Here is an 18,317-nt window from a genome sequence, read left to right as displayed (position 1 = left end):
TTGTAGGAGAACAGTTAAGCTCTCTTAAGCACTGAGCCACCTCTCCAACTGTCAAGGTATTTTCTTATCAAAAAATGAAATCCCAAGTCCAAACAAATCTAATGCAGGCTGAATCTTTGTGTCTCTTTGTATGGGGCAGAGACATAGATTTATACTTGCACTTCATTAATATAATAGTAAGCAAGGCCAAGATATACGAATTTTCCCTCAATCACATGGGTAGACATTTTATACAAAAGAATGTTTTTGTCTTTTATTCTCTTTTCAATAATGAAATCCCAATTAACTTTCCTTTTACTCCTAACTTGAAGCATCTCTATTTTTATTGTTACTCCTATATTGCTATTTTATATTACTTTATGTTATTCTATACATATATCAATGCTGAACATTATGAAATTAAATAATATTGAACAATTCACAGTGTGGGATATAGTTTGGGAGCAACATGAAGAAACAACATAATAAACTCATCTTGTGAATGTTTACAACTGTGGCATCAGACTCCATTACCGATAATTTTCTAAAAGGCTCAAAGGTAGCAATGTAGGTTCTGAAAGAGCAGAGCCTGTCTACAAATATTATCCCCTCTCATCTCTGTCACTTAAAGGAAAATACTGTTAATGAGGAAACAACTTTCACAAGTGAAACACAGAAAGAAAAAATAGCAAGATGGGACAAGACAGCACGTTTTATGAGTGTTTGTTTCTGTGAGAGAACATTGCTATAGCATTGCCCAAGTTTCAAAACCTTAATCCTCTCTAACACAGAAACACAGCGCACTGACTTCTCCTGTATTATGTTTTCATATTCATTATCAATTTCCATCAACATCATACAGATAGTTTCCCCAAAATAACTCAAAAGTAGATTTAAGAGTTTTGCTGGGTCTCTGTGACTACTCTTCGGACTCTAGAGGGAGGAGGAGGGGAGTGGGGTGTGGGGAGTGGGCATAGGGGGAGGGAAAAGGGAGGCGGGGAGGAGGCGGAAATTTTTAATAAAATAATAAAATAAAATAAAGAGTTTTGCTGGGTATTTCAGTTAGGACAGTTCATTCTCTTTCTCAGTAGTATAGATGCTGAGGCAAAGTTGGAAGCAGATGTGGATGTTTGACTTTCATCTGTAAGCTGTGATAGAGAGTAAGTGGTTCCAGGAAGAGTGTACAAAGCGCTCCCAGTATTAGGAAAATATCAAGTCCTTGAAAGGGCCTCTGTTTTCCTTTGATTAAAGAATAGGATGAAAAGGGAGAGAGTAGAAGCAGAGAGATGCAAATCTGCAATGTATTTTATAGGAAAAGATAATAATGCAGGTCCATTGTTCTCCCTTAACTGATAGGAGATAGAAAATTTCATTTGTATTAATGTATAAAACATCAGCAGTTGACCATATATTGAAATATAAAACATTTAGATGAAGTTTTTGTATTTGAAAAATTTAGCATATTTCTTTATAAATATATATATTTATATATAAATATATATACATATAAATTTCTTTAGAGGACTTAGCATCTGTAAGAAAATATTCAGATTTTCTTGTACTTATGTGTTCTTTTGGTGTCCAATTTCTTGAGTTCTTTGTATATTTTGGAGATCAGACCTCTGTCTGATATGAGGCTGGTAAAGATCTTTTCCCATTCTATTGGCTGCTGTTTTGTATTGTTGACCATGTCCTTTGCTTTACAGATGCTTCTCAGTTTCAAGAGGTCCCATTTATTAATTGTTTCTCTCAGTGTCTTACTAGTGGGGTTATATTTAGGAAGTTCTCTCCTGTGTTAATATGTTCAAGTGTACTTCCCACTTTGTCTTCTATGAGGTTCAGTGTGGTTGATTTTATGATGATTTATTTGATCCATTTGGACTTGGGTTTTGTGCATGGCAATAGATATGAATCTATTTTTATTCTTTTACATGTTGATAACCAGTTATGCCAGCTCCATTTGTTTAATATGCTTTCTTTTTTCCATTTTATATTTTTTGCTTCTCTGTCAAAAATTAGGTGTTGGTGTGTGGATTTATATCTGTTCTTTGATTCAGTTCCATTGATCCTCCTGTCTGTTTTTATGCCAATACTAGGCTGTTTTCAGTATTGTAGCTCTGTAGTAGAGTTTGAGATCAGAGATTGTGATAGATCAGAAGTTACTTTATTTTACAGAATTATTTTGGTTATTCTGGGCTTTTTGCTTTTCCATATGATATTGAGTATTTTTCTTTCAAGGTCTGTAGATAATTTGCTGGGATTTTGCTGGGCATTGCATTGAATATGTAGATTGCTTTTGGTAAGACTGCCATTTTATTATGTTAATTCTACATGCCCAAAAGCTTGGGAGATCTTTCCATTTTCTAGTGTCTTCTTTGATTTCTTTATTTTAAGACTTAAAGTTCTTCTCATACATGACTTTTACTTGTTTGGTTAGAGTTACTCAAAGATATTTTATATTATTTGTGGCTATTGTGAAAGGTGATGTTTCTCTGACTTTCTTATCAGCTTGATTATCATCTGTGTAAAGGAGGGCTACTGATTTTTTTTTTTGAGTTAATCTGGTATGCAGCTACATTACTGAAGGTGTTTATGAGTTGTAGAAGTTCCTTGGTAGAATTTTTGTGGTCACTTATGTAAACTATTATATCATCAGCAAACAGTGAGAGTTTAACTTCCTTTCTGGTTTATATCCTTTTGATCTCCTTTTGTTCTTTTATTGCTCTAGCTAAAAACTCAAGTACTATATTGAATAGATATGCAGAAAGTGGACAGACAACCTTGTCTTGTTCCTGATTTCAGCGGGATAACTTTGAGTTTCTCTCCATTTAGTTTGATGTTGGCTGTTGATTTGCTATATATTGCCTTTATTATGTTTACGTATGTTTCTACCTTGCTCTCTCCAAGACCTTTATCATGAAGGGATGTCACGTTTTGTCAAAGGTGTTTTCAGAATCTAATGAAATGATTATATGTTTTTTTTTTTCAGTTTGCTTATATGGAGGATTACATTGAGAGATTTTTGTATGTTGAACCATCCCTGATTTCTGGAATGAATCCAACTTGATCATGTTGGATGATTTTTCTATTGTGTTCTTGGATTCGGTTTGCCAGTATTTTATTGAGTATTTTTGCATCAATGTTCATGAGTGAGATTGATCTATAATTCTCTTTCTTAGTAATTAATGTCTTTGTGTGGTTTGGGTATCACAGTAATGGCAGCTTCAAACAAAGAATTTGGCAGTCTTCCTTCTGTTTCTATTGTGTGGAACAATCAAGGAATATTGTATTTGTATTGAGTATTGGTATTAGTTCTTCTTTGAAAATCTTGTAGAATTCTGTGTTGAAACCATTTGGCCCAAGGCTCCTTTTGGTTGGGAGACTTTTGATGACTGTTTCTATTTCTTTAGTAGTTATAGCTCTGTTTAATTTGCTTATCTGGTCTTGATTTAATTTTGGTAAGTAATATTTATCCAGAAAATTGTCCATTTCCTTTAAGTTTCCCAATTTTGTGAAGTTTTTGAAAGATGATCTAATGATTCTCTGTATTTCTTCCATGTCTGTTGTTATGTCCCCCTCTTCATTTCTTTTTTTTTTTTGCAAGGTTTTTTTTAGACGCGATTTTTTTAAAAAATATTTATTTATTTATTATATATAATATTCTGTCTGTGTGTATGTCTGCAGGCCAGAAGAGAACACCAGACCTCATTCCAGATGCCACCATGTGGTTGCCGGGAATTGAACTCAGGACCTTTGGAAGAGCAGGCAATGCTCTTAACCGCTGAGCCATTTCTCCAGCCCCCCCCCTTCATTTCTGATTTTGTTATTTTAGATATTTTCTCTCTGCCTTTTGGTTAGTTTGGATAAAGGTTTGTCTATTTTGTTGATTTTCTCAGAGAACCAATTCTTTGTCTCATTGAATCTTTGTACTGTTTTCTTTTTCTATTTTGTTGATTTCAGCTCTCAATTTGATTATTTCCTGCCATGTAGTATGCCTCGGTGAGTTTGCTTCTTTTTGTTTCAGCATTTTCAGGGATTCTGTTAATTCACTAGTGTGGGATTTTCCCAGCTTGTTGATGTAGGCATTTAGTGCTATGAACTTTCCTCTTAACACTGCTTTCATTGTGTCCCATAGAAATAATGGAACTAAGAGATGTTATGAACCAAAGGTATTTAACAGACAACTATAGAACATTCCATACAAATCTAAAAGATTATACTGTCTTCTCAGCGCCTCATGGAACCTTTTAAAAAATTGACCACATAGTAGGTAAGAAAGCAATCCTTGACAGATTTAAAAAAAAAAAAAAAAAAACAGTTGAAATAACCCCACATATCTTATCGGATCAACATGGCTTAAAATAGAATTCAACAGCAACACTAATTTCATAAAGCCCACAAGCACATGGAAATTAAATAATGCTCATCTGAATCATCAATGGGTAAAGTAAGAAATAAATGATGAGATTAAAGACTTCCTAAAATTCGATGAAAATGATCACCACATACCCAAATTTATGTATACATATTTTTACTTGTCAAAGTTCCTGCCATGATTTCTCAATATTTATAGTTATACCTGATGACCTGGGTTATTCTCAGCTTTGGTAAAAGAATCTTCTTGCAGTGAACAGTAGTTAAGGAACACATTCATAAGTGGTCAAAGTACTGAGTTTGAGTGCTCAGCCCTAAATAGGACATCTATTCAAAGTGTTACCCTATCCCCAAGGTGAAGGGAATACAGTAGACGATGAGGCAGAAAGAATATCAGAACTGGAGGATGGGGACGATTACTACTGTGTGGGCTTGACATGATCAGCGTGCTCATGAACACAGATAGCTGTGGCTATCTATGTAATTTCCACATAAGATGAAGCAAGACAAAATTCTAGCATAGGTAGAGTAGATGGTCTCTAGGCACCATTTGTAGCTCAAGAGGTTATGGCAGCTGCATTTGATGGGTTTTAAAGGATCAATATTTTATGAGGATGTGGCCACTGATAAGAGTCCTGTGCTTAGGGGATGGTCCCCATGTATAAGAAGCACTAACTGGATTTAAAGGACTGTTTCCAAAGGAACGGTGAGTTTGGGAGGTCAGTCTGTTGAGGGGCCTGTGTGGGCTCAGCAGGGAGAAAAATGAGAATAATTTGATCATATTTTATTGTATATAGGCATGGAATTCTCAAAAATAAAGAAAAGAATGAAATATATTAGTTCTTTAAACTTATTTACTTTAGGTTAAAAGTGTAGGAAAACCCACATGAATTGTTTTCACCAGGAAATGGATCTGCTTCTAGACAAAGAATGTTTGACTGAGTCTGGGACCAGTGAGCCACTAGGTTTCTCCAGTGGAAGATAAAGCAAATGTATAATAATATAGTTTAAATATCTAGCAAAGTAAATGCCATCATGATAACAGCAGCACTTGTATTATGATCATCTACAGAGACAGCAAATGTCTCTCTGATGACATTGTTATACATTCAAAGTTTCGTGATAGGAAATAAATTGTATGTCCTTTCTCACTCAGAGAAACAATTGGCTCTGCTGGGTTTGTAGTTCTGTTTTGGTTTTCCCCAGACTAATTGTGATGTGGAACTGAGCCCATCTCATCTTCTCCCCATACATGCAGAAAGTCATTCACAAGGCACTGCCATGAGGTAGAATAGAGGCAATGTGAGTTTCATTTCCTAGATTTTTTTTCTCTTTTGCTTCAAACATAATTTGTTTACCAAATCATAAAGACCAGAAATAGCCCCCCAAAACAAAAATATAAAAATAAGGAAAACCAAAGAAAGAAGGAAAACTTTGGTGTGTTTGGCTGAAAGCCTGTGCTATGTTAGATCACATTGCCCAGCCTCACAGTGTTGGCATAAATTGAAAATAAAACAAACAAAAGAACTATCAGTAATAATCATCAGAGCAGCCCTCCCTCCCTCTTCTCTTCAACTCCCATCCACAGAAGCCACAAGGCTTTACTGAGCAGCCCTTAAATCTTTATTGTATTTGGCCTCTGGCGTTTGCTCATCACTTAAGGTCTACAAGTATCTGATATGGTCAGAAATAACTTTTAAAAACTATTGCACCACTGAGCCAATGAGTACTTCAAATGCCTTCAAAATTGTAAACTTGTTACATGCAAGGCATAGTAAACACTTCAGTTCTGGAATAAATGGACAGCTTCCTTATGTCTTCTCATACTCTTATTTTATGAAGGCCAGAAAGACAAAACTGAAGAGAACATCTATAAAGGCCCTGAAGGTACAGAAGAATTTTCTTCCCTTCGTAGCCACAGAGATAAATAGTTAAGTCTGTACCTTATAGCAGGAAGCTGTTCTCTGAATCTCAGTTGCCCCCTTAGAGAGTGTTTGCTTCAAGCCTGGGTAGAGAATGGCCTGCTGAGTGTTTTGAACTGAGAGTCAGAAAGCTGTGTTTTTCAACCTAATTACATGTGTGGGGTTCCAGACACAATCAAGACAGTTCATTGACTTTAGCTTCTCTCTTCCTCCTGGCCACAGTACAAAGATTACTTATGACTTTTGTTTTCTTATTATTGATGTTTTTGACTATAGTTCTGTCTTTTGATCAGTATCCAAACTGTATAAATTTTACTTTAAGAGTGTGGTTGCAATAACTTGGAGTATATGAGATTGTCTGCAGTAGAATTTTTACTCAAATAATTTGTAGAGCTCAAGCAATATACATTTTCTAGTTGGTGGGTCATAATAGGGTTTAGAAGTTGTGGTCAATTCCAATAAGAAAGAAGTGAATATGGTATACAATACCTTACTGTATTAAAGATGACAATTTTCACCAATTTTTTCAAATTAGTTTTTAGTTATTTGTATTTAGTTATATTTTTGTAATGTTAAAATTAGATCTAGTGTCTCTCAAATGCCAGACAAATCCTCTATCACTGAACTACATTACCAGACCTTAGAATTTTGTGATAGAAGTTTTAACATGTATAATAATAAAATTTTCTATGTGTTCATATATATAATTACCTATGCAATACCGATGTATTCATGCACATGTACATTTGCATGTGTACATATATGCTTATAAATGTGTATGCTATACATATAGAGAATCAACAGGGAAAGCAGAATTTGGGCAGCTTCACATTGAATACTTTGTCCTTAGCTCACAAGCTTTGGAGATTTTATGGTTCATGCTGCTTCCTGCCAGGGTCTGTCTCTGACATACAAGCACACCTCACTTCCATAAATTTACAGTGTGTCCAGGGAGGCATGGTTTCACAACACGGGGAGCTTACACATAAGAGCTGGCAGCCAACTGTGTTATTATCCAATCAAAATCATGGAATCTGTAAGTCTCCAGAGTTTAATGACAAGGCTGTGACACTCTACTTATGCTATCAGGTTCCCACGTGTAGCTGGAACTGCACTAGGCCAGCTCAGTCCAGCCCTCAAGCTGCTCATGTTACTCTTTCTGTTTGGCCCACCACTGCCACCCTTACATAATGACATTTCCTTGGGACATTTTAATTGCATCCATTGAAAACTCATACTCTTGATTCTTTGTAACCACACATTCTAGGAATTGAAGGAGTGATGTAAGGGTACTTGGAATTGAATAATTGTCAGAAAATTGCCACAGGTTTCCTATACTTTTTCTCCACCACCAACATCATACAGTTTCATTAGCTATGCATACTATATGTCAGGCATTGGAAGTTTAGAAAACATTACCTTAATTAAATGCTAATGTTCTAAAAAGCATAGTAATCATCACCTCTATCTCATAGAGGAGAAAAGAGAATTTTAAATGTGAAAATAGTTTCAAGTTTGTCTAAAACCACAGGCATGTAAAACCAGAGATTCAAAAGCTTGACCTATTTCCAAAGCTTGTATTCTTTTTAAAAAAAAATCTGTTTTTTTAGTTTTGTCTTCATAGGTAACTTTAGATGTAGAGTTGGAAAACAAATATAAAAGTTTGAATATCTTTAATTGAGTTTCCCCAGGTAGCCTCTCACAATTACGGACATGAGAAAAACTAGCATATAAATATATATATATATGACTGTATTTATTAAGCTGAAATTTTTCATGCTCTGCCCTTTTTATACTAGCGCCCCACTAATGTTCCACTCAGTCTCTCACACAGTCTGTATTATACTGTGTCCCTAATCTGCAGTGCCCAACAGCTCCTGTCTTTCCTGGTCTTCAGCTTCCTTCATACTTTCTGAGGGCTGATCCTTTATTCACTAAAATATCATTTTTATATTATGATTTTTAATTTTGATTTGTATGATGTTTTCTTATGATTGGGTTAAGGTTTCAGGTTTTGGCCTAGAATCTCCCAACAGTGATATGTCATTCTCAGTCTTTACATTGATCATGAGAAGCTGAAGAGCAGATATTTACCTTCCTCCATCATCTTTATCCTTTAACTGGGTGATGATATTGGCCAGCTATAACCCCAGATCACAGCAGAAGAAAGATTAAACAGTTCGGAATATGTACTGCTATTTAATAGAAATCACAGAGCTTCCCAACTACCCATGATTAGTCAAAATTGGCTTTAAAGTTTAGCTTGTGTGTGTGTGTGTGTGTGTGTATGCAAAGAAATGTCAGTAAATGTTTAACAATCAATTCCCTTTAAAAACAAATTCCTCGATCTGTAGTGTGTACTTGTTTTACAGTGTAAGTACCCCAACCATGCTGTGACCCATTTCAAGCAGGTAATGACATATCACTGGGGAGGACACGCAGCCCAACCTACTCCAGGATGCAAGCTACAATATACTATTTAAATAGTATGTGTTTATACATTTCATATTTTTGTTCTGAGCTATTGTTAATAGCATCAAGGAATAAATATATAAAAAAGAGGTAATTCTAAACTAAACATAATTAATTTGAAAAATAATTACAGTGATCCTCTTATGAAAATTGGGGTAAATTTTTGAATTAAAATCTTTGTTCTAAATCTTTAAGTAGCAAAGAATATACTTTTGAGTAGCCTAATTGTTGCATGTTACTGAACGTCACTTCAGAAGCAAGAGATGAAATGGTGACTTGAACCACAGATTAAATCATCCTCTGTCTTACCTTGATTAATTCTGATGGTCTAACGTTTCTTTAACTCCTCAGTCATAGGAATTAGATTATATGACAGTGACCCCAGTCTTCCTTACTAATGAGGCCACAGCTGATCACTGAATTAGCTATTAGCAGGAGACCCATAAATGTTCATTTAAATTGAAAATTTTATTTTTAATATATTTTACAGTGCATGCTCAGCTTAAAATTTATTTATTTATAATTCAAACTTGCATGTGTTACTACATAAAAGAAAACACATTCTCTTTGCATTGCATGAATACTTTGCTACTTAATTGACTAACCAAATTGTGAGATATATTTTAAAAACAACTAGAAGTTAGTATTTTTGGTCCCACATTCTTCCTATCTCAGTATCTATATAAAGATCAATTCCAAAGAGCAAGCAGGTTTCTCTGCCCTGTGGGAGGTCCAAGGACCACCCACCTCCATCCAGGTCTATTAAGGTGAGCATCCAAACTACCTGGGCTCCCACAAAGCCATTACGTGCAATAGGATCAAGAACCCATTGCCATTGTTCTTCAGTTCTCAGTAGTCCTCATTGTCCGTTATGCTCAGCGAGACCGGTTCTGTCCCATGCTTTTTCAGTGGCGGGGAAGAGGCAGAAATCTTTAATAATTAAATTAATTAATTAATAAAAAAAAGATCAATTCCACATAACAGTATTTTAATAGCATTTATCTCAATGATGATTTGAACGTCTTATATTATGTACACTGCTGGGCCAAATGGTTTCCCAGAAGTATCTCCAAACCTTATTGGTAAAGAAAATTTCTGGATCTACTTAGAGAACTTGGGGAGGAGGAATTATCTTCCTTTGTGCATGAACCATTCATCACATATAATCACAAGGGGCCTTGGGTGTGGAAGGCAGGAGAGATGGTGTAGGGTAAAGATGATGGGACAATGCAAGCAATTGGTTGTGATGCGGCTGTTCCTCCAGGAGTACAAGCCGGCTCTAGAAGATGAACAAGGGAAGGATTTTCCCCAAGCTTGCAGTGCAGGGTATCTCTTCTGACACCTCACAAGACCCAGTTCAGGATCACAGTCTCTTAAACCTCAATATGAAGATATGATAACTTTTATTGTTTTTGGTGAAAAAAAAGCAAAAATAAAACAATAACAAAAAACTAAGAGATTGGGCATAGCATCAATGCACACACAAAAATCACTTTTCCACAGTTAACTTCAGTCCTCTAGCTTATGACTAGCTCCCTCTTTCCCCTTCCTTTCACCATTACCACTCAAAAACAAGATCATTCGCAAAAACAAAACAAAACAAAAGCACAACCTATGTGTGACCTACGAGTTCAAAGGAAGCTGGTGACACCTATGTCGAAAACAAATACTTTATTGGCAAGTATAATAAAGGACATTTTCCTTTTTTTTTATTAAACACATTCATTCAGCATGATAGTTAAACTATTATATTAGGCAATCAACAAAAAGGATGGAAAAAAGTCTGCATTAAAACCTTTCGTTGGAATACTTTCCACAGAACAGAAATGAAAATAACCTCTTACACAATTAATAGTGACTAGAGCCCTCAAGCTTATATACTCATACCCATGAATACGATCTAAAACATGGCTTCTTTGTAACCACTACTGTGTTGGCTGAGTCAACAAATCTATTGTGACCAGACGTTTCCCTGTCACTTCTGAGACTGTCTTCTCTTACTGGGCTTTTCCCTTTCAGCAATCAGAACTTCTGCCTTGCCATAGTTATGGCTGTTTTTTGAATCACCACATCCACTTTGGTTTTATGATTTAGCAAAGTTTTGTCCTCCACTACCACAAAGGCCAGAACTTCTGTCCTAAAGTTTCCAACCATGGGCCAAAATTTTGGGACTGATTTTTATAATTACCCAAATCACTGTAGCTTCCACAATCTCCAAAATGACTTCAGTAGTTATCAAATCCATCATCTCCATCCTCACTGCTACCATACCCATGATCACAGCTATAGTCAAAGCCACTGTGGTCACTGACATTTTCTCCACAACCAAAATTAACATTGCCAAAAAAACTACCTCCACAACCACTACCAAAATTTCCAGAACTACTTTGTCCTCTTTGGCTGAGTGAAGCACTGGCCTTCTCTTCTTGCCAGGGACTCCTTGCTTTACATTCGTGGGCATCCATGGTGTGGAGTTTCTTAAAGAGAATCTTTAAGATTCTCTGTTCAAAATAATCTCAGAGGTGATGTTCTTCAGTTTCTTCTTAGTAGAACCAACAGAGATTTTTGCACAGGTAAGTGGGGTGGGTACCTGCTGTCTGATCTTCTCTCAGCACAACTCTCATTAGTCACACGGTTCCTCCATCCACCTTGTGTGTCCTTGCATTTATTAACCTTCCCATACCAGTGGCAGTGACAAGCTTGAATCCCTAGGGGACTTGGATCTTTCATCGCACAATCATTGGACAGAATTGCTTCAAAAACGCTTAGCTGTTTCAAATCTCAGGATGTCAATGAAGAATTTCTACTGATGTATGGTCTCCCTGGGAGGACACTGACTTAGACATGACTGAGGAAGACGAGAGCTTTTGGGGACACTTTGCTGCCTGCAGCGACAGTCAGAAAGGAGGAAGCCAATAAATGGGTGTCTAAAAAGCATTCCAACAATGCTTGTGACCATCGTTTGACAAAGAAGTTCTGGTTTAGGAAAACTGTTTTATATATTGAAAACTTCGATGAGCAAAATGTAGGCACAAGCTAGGATTAGAACAAAAGATCAGAAGTGCTCAAGCCATTTTAGGGGAATGGACCCTTAAAAGTAAGCGGTTCAAGGCAGAATTGTTCTTGGTTCTGTCTTAGTCTGAGGCTGGAGGTGCCTCTTATTATGTCTCATTCTCTCTCTTGTAAGCAATCTTACCTGGAAGCTACACACAAGGGTGAGAGCAGAGCTCCAGTAAAGACTCTAATTCCTCCTGGGTAACAACTTTGGAACTGGATCTCTGGATTTTCATGATGGAAACAAATTATGTCTCTTCCCCAATTTCACCCCATTTCCTAAATAATTTCACCATCGCAGCTCTTGAGAAGGGAATTTTAGATAAGCTACACAGGGCTTACTAACCTTGGAAGTCATTGAAGCAAGACCCTCATCTCCTGATCAGTTTTGAACCCCACTTACCGTTTTTCTGGTAGTACAAGGAAGGTAAATAGCAGCTCTGTCCCTCTTTTGACTTCCTAGTCAAAGTATGGAATACTTCATTGTGAAGACATGACATTCTGATCTGCTCTAGAGAATGGGTTATTATCTACAATTCTCTCTCCCCTTTAAGCTTAAATCCTGTCGGACCCACCAGCCACCTAGAAAGGAGTCCATCCTCCAGGAAAGTTGATTCACCTAAAGAAATGTAAAAGCCGCAGGAGGAATAATTATCCCCTTAATAAGATAGCTTATTTTCTTCAAAGCTCCTCCCTTATAGAACTACTTATAGAGCATCAACCCTGTAGCCTGCCCAATCTTTTGAGCTGAGTGTAACTAACGTGTCCTTCTCTCCACCCCTTCTCCACCCCCACCCCCAGTGACTTGCAGACACTTATCAGAAAACCTGAGCATACATTCTGGGGTGGTCTGTGCTTTCTCCCTTTCAGCCATACAGCTACTTGCCAGCCTCATGGCTGCACCCGCTCCTTCCTCAAACCCTAACTCAAATGCATGAAAGTGGCTCTTCTGCTTCCCATCTTGGCATCTGGCAAATTTTCCAGCCTGCCCGCCTGGCAGTTCCCCTGAATTGCAATAAAATTGTTCTGAAGTTTTCTCCTGATTCTCTTTTTAAATTATTAATGACACTACAAACCCAAAATGGGAACCCCACATTCCCCAATAATATTTAAAATATATTTGTGCTGATAAACAGTATCTTTTATTACTTTATGGTTTGTTTATATTTGGTAGTCAGTAGGCAATGTCATCCATATATAGGTGTATTGTAAATCTCTTAGCTGATATCTCTACAAAATAGTCAAATCTAATGGAAAATTATAGTCTTTAAGTAGTTTATGGTTTTAAGAAAACTTTTGGATTAAAATTGAAATACTTTCATGTTTACTATATATTCTTCTGGTTTGAATTCATTGGAAATTAGAAACCAGGAAGAAAATTTATCAAAAAGTCTTTTTCTTCCATCACACCAAACTAAACAGAGTGTGATATAAATATTATTTAAACAATTAAAGAGTAACCTTCATGTGTTGTGGTGCATTTCTGATGTAAACAATGGGTTAAGAAAATCCAAAACTAGAAATCCAACCCAGATGCCAGCCCTAGGTCAGTCAATGACCTGGAAACCCATCTTCCATTCAGTAGACTCCTCCCATTTCCAACATTACTTGCTCTAGCTACCTTGATAAAAAAAATAAGTCAAACACAATGCATTTGAAAAAGGAATGACAGACTGTAAATCTCTGTTAAAATGAAAGCTATAATGAAAGAAGGGTTCTGGAGTAGCTACATAATTATAATATTTTGAATAAAATTTCCCCAGAAGGATTCTCTCCTTTATTTATTTAGAATTGTACAACTGTGTAGGCACACACACATGTGTGTGTGTTCATCTAAGATTGCTTACCACTGGCTAAAACATCTCATAAAATATCCTTATCTTCAATAGAAGTATAGTATTAAAATTTGGATTATCTAAGCCTGTTTAGAAAAGGTGAAGAACAACAGCGATTAACTTATTTAATTGTTACTATCCAGTATAAAAAAAATAAGCAAATTATTGCAAGCCTCTGAAGAGCTGTTATGCTTAGAGTTGGGGTTCAGGTTGATCTCTTTAATACTGCAACAAGCTCACACATCATTAATCACTTAGAAGTGGCCTCAGGCCATGGTAAATGGATGACCTAATAAATCAGGCTTGATGTTTGCTATTTCCAAATTATTGTCAATAAGTAGAGTGAGGAGGTGACAATTCAATAACTAATGCTTATAAGCTGGACTTTTGTTTTTTTTTATTTTAATCAAGAACATGAGCAGCAGGAAGGTGAAACAGCATAATACATATAATTATAGACACATGCATGAAGACAGTAACAATCACTGTAAATGATGTCTTCATTAAAAAGACCTCACAATTATTATTATGTATGAGTTACTCCAGAGTAGAAAATATTGTTTCTAGTTCCTGTAACTATGTGCACGTAATGAAAAACACAGGGCTCAATATTTTTTTCATGCTTTATGAATAAGAAATAGTGGAAGTGGAGGTTTTAAGAAGATCATGATAAAAGGTGCATGGGACTTGAGCCAAAGGGACTATCGTCTCAGCAAATTCACATTGTGAAAATAGAATAGATAAGGAAACACAGGAAAATAAAGTATATCTGTTCTTAGGCGTTTGTATCCTGGTCCTGCATTGCTTTAGGAAAACGGAGAACCTATATGGAAGGACATAAAAACAAGCATTAGTGATGCTGGACAAAGCCAAGCGACACAGGGAGGGAAAGGTGCAATTCTAAAACAAAGTAGAGAATGGTAATGGTTAGTTCTACCCAAGGGAACCAAGGGTGAGACACAGAAACATAGAAAAAAACATGAACAGTCCATGATGCCAACACTTCAACCTCTTCACGTTTTCGTTAGGCTTGAAAACAAAAATGGAATGAGTGCATGAACTAAAAATCTAAGGATTAAACTCTCATGTCTCTTGGTGTGGTTGCTGGAGCTAAGGAAAGCATTGCTTGGAAGTGAGAGACCCACATTGAAACCCCAGCAAGATCATGCAGAATATTGTACAATGCAAGCTGTCTGAAGTTCAATGTTGTGTTGATTTCTTCATCTGTTGAAAGGTGGGTAGGGTAACAGTACTTCCTACTTGAGGGTTGTTGGGATGATTAGAAGAGAAACTTCATAGAAAATCAGTGCTTTTGATAACAAGTACAGCACTCCAAGAAAATTCCTGAATCCCGGTCAAGTACAGCTACCTCATCTATAAAATGGGAACAGTGATAACACATTCATGAAATGAAAAGAGACCCAAATTATATCAGCTATTTGAAGTAACTGGGGCACAAAGTTCTCATGATTGGTAGTAACTATTAATATTAAAAGTTCTGCTATTAGGAAAAATTTAGTTTCTTCAAATGACAAAGCCATGCTTAGAGAATCTGATTTATTCTATAGCTCATGTACTTTAGACATTTGATACTAAGGGAAAAGAGGCCCATGTGGAGTGGTAATAATATTTATATGCCTCTTCAGAAGAACACTGGGGATTAATAACTTTTGGAAGCCGTTGGATAGCCAAACTTCTACTTGTCAAGTGAGCTTGAAAACAGCTTCAGAGTTTCCCCAAATTCATCCCTCCCTTTTGAGCCATTGTTATGTCTTCTGCTAGGAGGAAAAGAAAGACCTAAGAGGTGCCGTTGGGAAATACAAAGTTTTGGTTATACTAAGATTTGTTCTCTGAGAGAGAAGATGAAAGAGATGAGTGAGCCAAGCCTTTAAAGAACACTGCCTGATTCCCATTAGCTCTGCTTCTTTGGATCAACGTCATTTCTTCATATGCGGCACAGCTTTTAGGACTTTGCTGGCTGTGCAGAACACAGCAAGTCAATAGCTACTCATCCCAGCTCTCAGACACACGAGACTACGTTTGCCTCACAGTATTTTCTATTTAACTGTAATCAAAGGCCCATAGCAGCCATGTTTCTGTAAACAGAGTTGTGTTACTCTAATTGATTTCTAAATTAAACACACATACACACACACACACATGCAGACATGCACACACACACATACACACACTCTTAAAAATGGTTATAATTAGAGCACAATATGACCCAGTCTTCGTTAATGGGGATCCATATTGCTGTCATTATAAATGTCACTTTTCAGCACCGTGTCTCTTAGCAAACAGAACTCATTTCGAAATGCCAGTTTTCAAAAAAAAAAAAAAAAAAAAAAAAAAAAAAAACTATCCATTTGTCCAAATGGTATTTGGACAAGGGAAGAAGTTTTTCTTTCTGGGTTCATTTTCAGGTTGTTAGCCTAACCTAAAATAGAGATTCTCTCGAAGTCTGCCCGAATGTTTAGTCAGAACCAAGAGAGGACAGCTGAGTGTTGAGTGGTGGTGTTACAGTGAGTGAAGACACGACTGTAAATAACTCCGCAGTTTGGAAATGAATGATGCTTTTGACAGAGACGATTATGTCGTATTGACAACCTTGATGTCAAATGCAGAGTGAAAATAGGAGACTGACTATCAGCGGCTTCCACCAGTGATCACTTGAAATAGCTTCAGAGAGATAAAGGGCTGTGATGAATGTACACCCCCACCTCTCCGCTCCCACTCTCTCCCTTCCCTCGGAGCCAGCTTAGTCCAGCTCCACTGTGGGGGAAAGGATCTAGTGTTCACACTTCATCAAAGGAGGATCAAATGCTCTTAGCTGCTGCTTTTTAAGTTAATCGTTTCCAGGGCATCATTAGTCACCCGACCTCCAAACAAGGGAAACCAAAATACCCCAGAAAAGAAGTCAAGCCCTGACTTCTACGGAAGAAATTCCAATTTCGAACTAAACCTGACATATCTGAACTAGGGCCTTTGTAATAAAAAACCTCACATGGGGCTCTTAGCAACCTTCAAAGTCGTTGTTCACATAACTGCTACATGCTGCCTTCCATTTCAGGGTGGGGCATGGTAAGCTTTCCAATTTGAAAGTAATGTCCTGTATTCGAAATGTCTTGATGAATAACTAATTCCTTCCATATCCATCTCTCCACTCCAGTTACGCATTGCGTTCTTGAGGCTCCTTGACAAGTATTTTTATTGTAAAGACGTTGTTCTTTTAAATACCTTCTGTGAGTGTTTAAATTCCTTACCGTTCATATTTAAACACGTAAAAATGATTTTCATATTTATTAAAACCAGAATCAGCGTCAAAACTGGCAGGCCATATTCATATGGGAGAGCTAGACAAGTCACGCTGCCTTTGTACATCTGTGAGTTGCTGTGTATGGTGTCACATGTGAGGAGCACGGAGGAGGGAAGGAATGTCCGAGAAAAGGAATGCCTATGGAAAGCACTTGGCCTCATGTTTCAGCTTTCTGATGGGATATTTGCACTGGCGTAATGGGGACTGTACACACTCATGCTGCCCTTGTAGCTGTCACCACACAGCAGTCATAAACATTCTCACCAGAAGACATGCTTCTTAGGATGTGACTTTCCAGTTTGGAGTGAAGAGATTGTAAATTCTTTTGTCGCTATTTTGAAATACAAGAGGCATGAACTTCCTATAAAGTGCATATAATTTTCATACACTAAACAAAGTATTCAGGGGCTAAAGAGATGGCTCAGTGGTTAAAAGTGTGCACTACTCTTGTGGAGGACCTGAGTTGGGTTCCCAGCACACACATCAGATAGTTGACAATTGTCTCTAACCCCAGTCCCAGGAGATCAGATGTCCTCTTCTGGTCTCTATATGCATGTGTTCTTATGTGCACATAATACAGACACGTACAAATGCACACCTGTAGATAATCAATAATGCAATGTATCTTTTTTGGAACTTGAACTAACTCTTTAAGTAACCCTGTATGACTGTGTTTGTTTTTATAGTTCTTAAAGGTCATAAAGGTGATTGTGAGTTCCCTGTTTGAAACTGTCACTCAAAAATGCTGTGTGGAGAGAGTAAAAAAAATGTCCATCTAAAGGGAGACTCAAAAGATGCATTTTCATTAAAGAAATTAATCTATTAACTTTATGGTGAAATTTATACTGTGGTTCATCAAAAAGAATGTTGTGAAGTAGAATTAAAAATTCACCTTTTCAATTTGGTTCTAAGAATCCATTTTGCATTTTGTTATAACATTATATCTCATTTTTTTCCTGAAGCAAAAATAGTGGAGTATGGAGGATTAGTCTTAGTCAGGAGGATTTTACCAAAGTCAGCTTCAAATAGACCGAGTGTGTCTATTTACATCACTTAAGAAATACACTGTTTACTGCATAGTCATTAGATTTTATGTTAGTTCCCAATAAGATAACAAATATTTTTGGGAAAGATATCTGTGATTGTATAGAAATATGAAAAACATTCATCACTGTGGACTTTATCATTTTAACTTAATTTCTATGGTGGTTTGCTGCATAATTAGTCAAGTAAATTAGTTCATGTCCATGTCCCTGCTGGCTCTAAAATTTCTTTAACCTATGATCCTTAACCAAAGAATAATTTGATTTGTTATCTCATATGAATGTTTTTTATTCCTAAGCTGAAGTTTCGTTATTTTAT

Source organism: Chionomys nivalis, chromosome 9 (genome assembly GCF_950005125.1).
Source record: "Chionomys nivalis chromosome 9, mChiNiv1.1, whole genome shotgun sequence".
NCBI lineage: Eukaryota > Metazoa > Chordata > Mammalia > Rodentia > Cricetidae > Chionomys > Chionomys nivalis.
Note: the sequence above shows the minus strand (reverse complement) of the source record.